Here is a 7,579-nt window from a genome sequence, read left to right as displayed (position 1 = left end):
TCCTTATTTTCCACCTCCAAATCAGGTTTTCATTACTTTAAAATATGGCTGAGAGGATGACAAACAAGGTAAGTGTTTAAGGTAAGTTAAATGGCTCAAATCTGATGTAAATGGTATTTCCACATATGGCATGTGTTTTGAGCGTTTTTTTTTCTTGTTTTCACAACTTGCAAATCAGGTTTACACCTTCTTGCCTTGTGTAGAACCACCCAATATGGCCGAATTGCACCACTTCCCTTCCACATCTTTTCCTGAAATTCCAGCAGCCAAATTAGTCCTAGATTCCTCATTTGGACTCCAAATTAACTCCCCAGAATCCTCTCCACGTTTGGAATAATGCTCAGCTACCAAAAGAAGTGTTTTTACTTCATTTGCCTTCCAATTGATCCTATTACACACTTGGGTGATAAGTGAATGGTTTGGTCTTCAATTTCGTCCATCTACTTGGCTTTAAGCATATGATATCCATTCCAATCTCTAATTTGCTCCAAAATGCATCTTTTTGCTTCCTTAGCCATATGAACCTAAAAACACACGAAAATGGCTTAAACGACTAAAACAACTATGAATTAACAATATAAATGCACGAAAACAAGCTAAGTAAGTCGCCTAAATATGCTCCTATCAATCACATGCAAGTAACGTGACTTAAATTGACGAAAAATTGAATATAGTAGCTTCGAATATAATATTAGGGATGTAATTTGCAGATTTTTATAATTCAATGACTGATTTTCTGAAGAAAAAAAATAGTTTAAGGACCTAATTTTCACTCAGGTGATAAATCATGGACTAAATTAACAGTTCACCCTATAATATTTTATAATTCTAACTAAAATTTGACATGAAAATAGTACAATGCCCTTTCTTAACTAAAATAATTACAAAACTATATCTTCTTCAATGTATGGTCTTTAGAAGTGACCAAGTTTACCAGCTCTTGAAGTTTAGTGGGTTGTGTTATGTTCGTTTGGGTCCTTTAGGTACCGTTTGGTACGCAAACGGGATGGGACGGAGGTTCCGTGTTATGTTTGGTATGTGTAGGACGGAACGGGACGGCTGTTCCATTTTGTGTTTGGTAAGCGCATGACAAAACAGAACCAAAAGATTAAATGACTCACTTACCCATGTTCTGTTTGTTGCTTGGTACAATGTTTATGCGTGGGACGGGACGGGACAATTTTTTTTTTAACTTGTTCATATTTGAACACATATATGCTTATCTATGATATATTTTTTACACTAGCACATGACTGAAGATGTGTTATGCCATGAATTCCATCTTGCTGACCTCAAGATCATGGATAATTGCTTGAAGGTTACTAAGAATGTTGAACCATTTGATCTTGATGTGAATAAACGATTCAAGGGGACTTGGATCCAAATCATATGCTTTTAATCCACATCATTCGAAATCAAATGCAAGCACAAATAACAAAATCCCACTATGGTATTAGAAAGAAACAGCAATGGAAGCATCTCTTTCACTTGATTACTTAAGTTTACAAACTCTAAAATTGATGGGTTCAAGAAACAAATCCCGCAGTTAGCAGATGAAAATCTAAAACAAAAATCCTTCCAAAATGAAACTCGACACCAAGTGCACATCAAGCTCTCTATTTCTTCTCTTCCTTCTCTGCCTTTGCTACCTTCTTGAGCTTGGCACCAATATGGCGTGTGTTCATCCTCTCCACACGAAGTTTGTCATATGCCTTGAATGATTTCAACTCATCGGTATGTTGGAAGTATGCCCACAAAACCACTCATTTGATGTAATAGCTTTTGGAATACTTATTATGTTAAACTATTATATGTTTAATAAAGGGAAAAGTTTATTGTTATTCACTACTTATTGTATTATGTGTTGAAGCAATAAGGGAATCCAAGGAATGTATTTAATCTAAGAGAGAAGTGATCTAAGTAAGTTAGATTAACGAGATCTTTCTCTTATGTTCATTCCTAAAACGTTCCTAGCCATAGGATTGCCAATTGGGCATTGACAATCCGCTAAGGTTAGTATGTGTTATGTTAACTCAAGCGTGAGTATGACTAGTCTCAAGTCATTTAATGTTGGACACTGAGACAAACACATAAGTGCTCAAAATGGTAATCGAGTACACTGAACTACGATCAAAAGAGAGTTTGAACATACATGTCATGTAAGAACTCGTAAGTTGCAATATGCAAAGTAGTCATTTGACCTGAGGCATCATAGATGTCTAATGGTTAGGTCCTTGATCTTTGATCATGTTAAAAGGCATTCCATCGAGAGTGTCCACAACATTGTTGGGGTCAAGCTATCTAGTCATGTAGGCATATGAATGCACAACAAGGGATCTCTAACCTTCCATGGTGGAGGGAGAATACTCTGAGATATGATTCAGGAGTCTTTGGCCAAAGCATACGAATATGACTTAGGAAGTTTGTTCCAAATCATATTCAATTGAATCATATAAAGAATTATCACATTGGATAGTAGACATGAAACAAACTATCACTCAAACAATGTGATTAAGAGTATTGTATTAGAGAAGGACTATATTGCATTGTAATTGTAACTGGATAGGTTCTCCAACCACTTCTACTTAGTTTGGGTAGCCATGACATACTGCTAGGTGTCACTCATGGTTTGTGGAAGCCTTGAAGATTAGCAAACACTAATCTTCATCAAATGGAGAATTGAAATGTAGTTTCAATTCACAATCGATTGTTAAAAGTAACGATCGCCCACTGCCTCGCTAATTGGAACCTAATGTATCATACATCGAATAAGGATGAAAGTGAAGAAATCTAAATGAGATGGATAAGCAATTAAATGGTTTAATTGAGAATGGTCAAGATTAATTAATTAGTTAATTAATTATAAAAAAAGGTTCGTATTGGGCTTTCAAGTTAGTTTCGGGTCTCGGGGCCCAAAAGGATTTTGGTCCACAAGGCCCATTATGTTTAAGTTGTATGACAAATAAAACAAAATGGGCAAATAGCCCAATAACTAAAGTATGGCTAGCCATAGGGTGAGTGGTCGTGACCTTGGCAAAGTCGTAAATTTGCCACTCAAATGTAAGGTGCTATAAAAGGAACTTTATAGCTTTACCACATCAAGGGTTTTCTTTGAGGCAAAAGAGCAAAACTCTTTCTCTCTTTGTCTTCCAAAGAGGCCGGCCACACTTAGAGAAAAATAGCTAGCAATCTTCCTTCCTCTCAGTCATCCATTTCATCTTCACACCTCATCCTTGGTGTGGAGACTTAGAGACACCAAACTTTTGGTGTTCTTGGAGTTCCTCTCCTCAAATCCTCAAGGAGCAAAGGAGAAGCAAAGAAGCAACCATCCAATGAGCAAAGGAGGTGACTTGAAGGCCCTCCTCTTGGGTGAATGCCTTCTGTAAACAATGATGAGCTTCAAGGGTAATGAAACTCAAACTCTCTCTTCTCTTTAATTTGTTAAAGAGTCTTTTGGTTCACCCACTAGGCTTTGAAAGCCATGGGTTTTAGAATTGTTTTTAAATGCATGCCTACTTTAAAGTGTTATTAGTTTGCTTATGTGTTCAAATGTTCTCACATGTTCTTAGCTAGGACAAATTTTTTTCCTTCAAGGTAACCTTCACAAGCTCAACTGTGGGTTTTCTCACGTGCAATTGGAAGGTAGGGGCCTTGGAGCTGGGTGACATTGGCAATTTCCTATGCAGGAGAATCATCAGCATGTAGCTTGAAGACCATCGAGAGAATGATTCTTCCTATGATGATCAATAGAAATTCCAATGGTTGGTGCAAGTTTCTTTGGAATCGCAGCAGACTGGTAGGCAAACAAGGTAAACAACTTGTTAAAATCATCACATAAAAGCTCATGTGTTAAACCAGACGCAAAATAAAACACAAAAACTGATCTAAGAATTTCAAATTTAGGATCATGTTTATATTTTTATGGAATCTGGCGATCTGCAAATGTTTTGAAGCTGAAAGACAATATGTATTTTATTTATTCTTATAACACTTTATCCTATAACCAACTTCAATAAACTCGTACAATAAAAGCTGGATCAATTCCAACACAAACAGACCACTTATCAAATACAATTCCCAAGCATAAGTAAAACCAGTGAAACCAAGAAAACTAACTTATTTTCTCTATTCCCATTCGAATGTAACTACTTACACATTTAAAGTTCATCAAACCAAAATTTAATAAAAATCCTTAAAATCAAGTCCCCAAATCTCCCAAACCAAATAAAGCATAAACATTATTTGAAAAAGGGCTAGCATTTGTTACACTAGTTTACAGAATAAAGGCATGCATGGCTATACCCGCTCAACCATTATGCCATGGAGTGAGTAACTAGCTCACCTAACAACCAAGTCACCCCTGCACAAATTCTTAATAAAAGGGAAGCCCTGCAAAGGGTTGACTGGTTGAGATTAATCTTAAGACTGGCATTAGATTGCTGGAGGGTGTAGAGATGGGAGAATAGTTAATATAGAGATGAAAAAGAGCCAGCTTTCAAACTAGTTTGGATAGAGGTGGCTTAACTTAAGATGAGAAAGCAGAATCAAAGCTAAACTTAAACCTTTTCATTGCTACCTTAGGAAAGGCGGAAGTTAAACCAAAGAAACCAAACCATAAACATACCATTACTTTGGTCATTTACTCTGTAGATTTACAACCAAAACATAAACATACCACTAATCAAATACAATTCCCAAGCACAAGTTAAACCAGAGAAACCAAGAAAACTAACTTATTTTCTCATAATCATCCTATTTTCCTAGAAAATTGAAAATTTCCATGGAAAAATCAAGAAAACGAAAAAGTAAAAAAAAAAGCAAAATTAAAGATCTATAGAGATCAAGATCAAACTTGGAGATGCAACGGCTACGGGAAAAGATCGAGATCAAACCTGGAGATGCAGCGGCTACGGGAGAAGATCAAGATCGAACCTAAAGATGCAGCTATTACGGGAGAGGATGAAGAGGAAGGCTACATGAAAAGGCAGGGGCATAGAATAAAAGATAGAATTTTAGGGTTTGTTGATGGTGTAACTATTGAAAAAGATAAGAGGCATTTTTGCCTTAAAATGTTATAATTTTGTGTTCCACGAATGTGGAACCAGTCGTTCCAAAGGGTGAGGTGGAACGAAAAATCAGCCAAAACTCATTCTATGGGACAACGCGTTCCACGATTTTTGGCGCACTAAACGTGGGACAGAACGCCTCGTCCCACTACGTTTCGTCTCATCCCACGTACCAAACGGTACCTTAGGGTTTGGGAGACTGGATCTTTTTGTGTTTAATAATGTTTAGGGTTTTTTCTTTTTTATTTTATTTTATTTTTTATTTATGAAAACGGTAGTGTATTGCATTTCATAGCAAAAAGAAAGAACAAAAGGAGGGCAAAAAGTCAGTCCAAGTACAGGGAAAGAACATCTTCCAGCAGTACATAGCTTTGGAATCCTCTGCAACATAGCTTTGGAATCCTCAATAATATGTCCTATAGACGACATATTAGTGACAATATCGCTTAGCGCCGAAATGATCTGAAGAGAGTCGCTTCTGAAAGTAACATTATGAAAACCCCTTGTCGACGCTAACACCAAGCCACCCTAAGAGCTAAAACCTCCGCATGAAAGGGAGAGGGGACAAAATCGAAATTCCTCCTAGCCCCTGCGACAAAATTTCCATAGTAGTCCCACACAACAATTCCAATACCTCCCATCATGAGATCCTTAATCTAGGCACCGTTTGAATTAGTACGAACAAACTCATGCCACAAAGAAGTGACACGTGAAACAAGCATGTTTGGGACTTCAAACAAGTTATTCCACAACCTTGAATTTCTTGCTCCCCAAATTGCCCAATACAGCATCATAAAGAGATCAAATTTGGAAGCAGGAAGTTGCTCAACCAAGACTAGTGCCCAATCTTTCATGGGAGTCCTTGTATCACATCTAGGAAGACGACCAAGGGGGGAATGATAGCTATATGCAGTGCGTAAAGTGGCATTCCCGCAATAAGTGAGTGGCAAATTCCTCATTTGAGTCATAAAGGCAGCAAAATAAATCATTTGTAACCCGGCGCTTAGCAAGATTACTCTTCATTGGAATAAAATTGTTACATAGTTTCCACATCCCCATCTTGGTCTTTGGTGGAACTTTCACTTTCCATATTTAATTTGTTCCAAAGCAAGGTGTAGGAATTAGAATAGGAAGAGGAAGAGGCTTTCGAGGAGATCAAATAGATCCAGTTGTAGGCAATATGGTATGCGTTTTTCACCAAGAATTTACTGCCTTTATTGAAATTCCAAATTAACTTGTCATCCAAAATTCGTAAGCTCAAGTGCTGGGAAAGAATTAGCTCCAACTTGATATTCGTGAAGATCTCAATGATGATTGGAGTTTTCTATTACTTCGAACTTGAATCAATAAGATCGAAGACAATGGAAAGAGAGCAGTTTGGAGTTTGGGAGAAAAAACCAAAAACCGAGATGGAAAAGGGATCTAGGCATCCTCCCAAATCTTTATGTTCTCTCCATTACCAACCTGCCAACGGGTTCCCCTACTAAGAATCTCCCATGCATTGCAGATACTTTTCTAGCACAAGGAAGGCTAATTCTTAATTGGAGCTTCCATAAAAGAACAATTTGGAAAATATTTGGCCTTCAAAACCCGAACAACAAGGGAGTTCGGTTCATTTATAAACCTCCACCCTTGCTTGGCAAGCATGGCAACGTTGAAGGCATATAAATTCCTAAAGCCGAGACCTCCTTCACACTTCGGAGCACAAAGTTTTTCCCAAGACGTCCAATGAATTTTCTTCTCTCCATCCATCCCATTCCACCAAAAGGCAAAAACAAGGTGGTTAAGATCCCCTAAAAAATATCTTGGAAGAAGGAAATAATTCATAGTGTAGAGGGGGATAGTTTGCGCCACCACTTTAATAAGAATTTATTTGCCTGCTAGACTTAGAAATTTCCCTTTCCAACTTTGAAGCTTCTTCCAAATTCTCTCCTTCAAAAAACCAAAGCATTGCCTCTTGTTTCTACCAACAAGAGTTGGAAGCCCTAAATATTTCTCATGCTTTGGTACAAACTAAACCCCCAAAAGGCTAGCTAATATGTTATGCATCCTCCGTTTAGTATTATGATTGAAACAAACCGTATTTTTTCAAGATTAATCATCTGTCCTGAAGCTGCCTTATAAAAGCTCAAAATAGTGATTATTTGGGCACACTCCGCTTCATTTTCTTTGGTGAAGAGAAAGCTATCATCGGCAAAAAGAAGGTGGTTTATGACTGAAGCAGACTTGCGTTGACACACCCCGACCTAGAATGTCCACTAGGACTCCGAATCAAGCTGTGTTGGCTGACACCTAGAAGGTGACGAAGCCATGAAGTGTAGTGATGTGGAAAATGTGAATAAATTTAAACCTAAAGGTGCCTAAATACAAGAGTGCGTTGTGAGTGGGAATGAACCCAATTCACACGTGATGATAGAGCGCATACGTAGAGTACAATAAGGTAGGATGAGAATTATACCATTGAAGGTAATCTCCAATATCAATATTTGCCAAGAATCCGTGTCGATACGAAA

The sequence above is a fragment of the Pyrus communis genome, chromosome 16, assembly GCF_963583255.1.
Source record: "Pyrus communis chromosome 16, drPyrComm1.1, whole genome shotgun sequence".
NCBI classification, from domain to species: Eukaryota; Viridiplantae; Streptophyta; class Magnoliopsida; order Rosales; family Rosaceae; genus Pyrus; species Pyrus communis.
Note: the sequence above shows the minus strand (reverse complement) of the source record.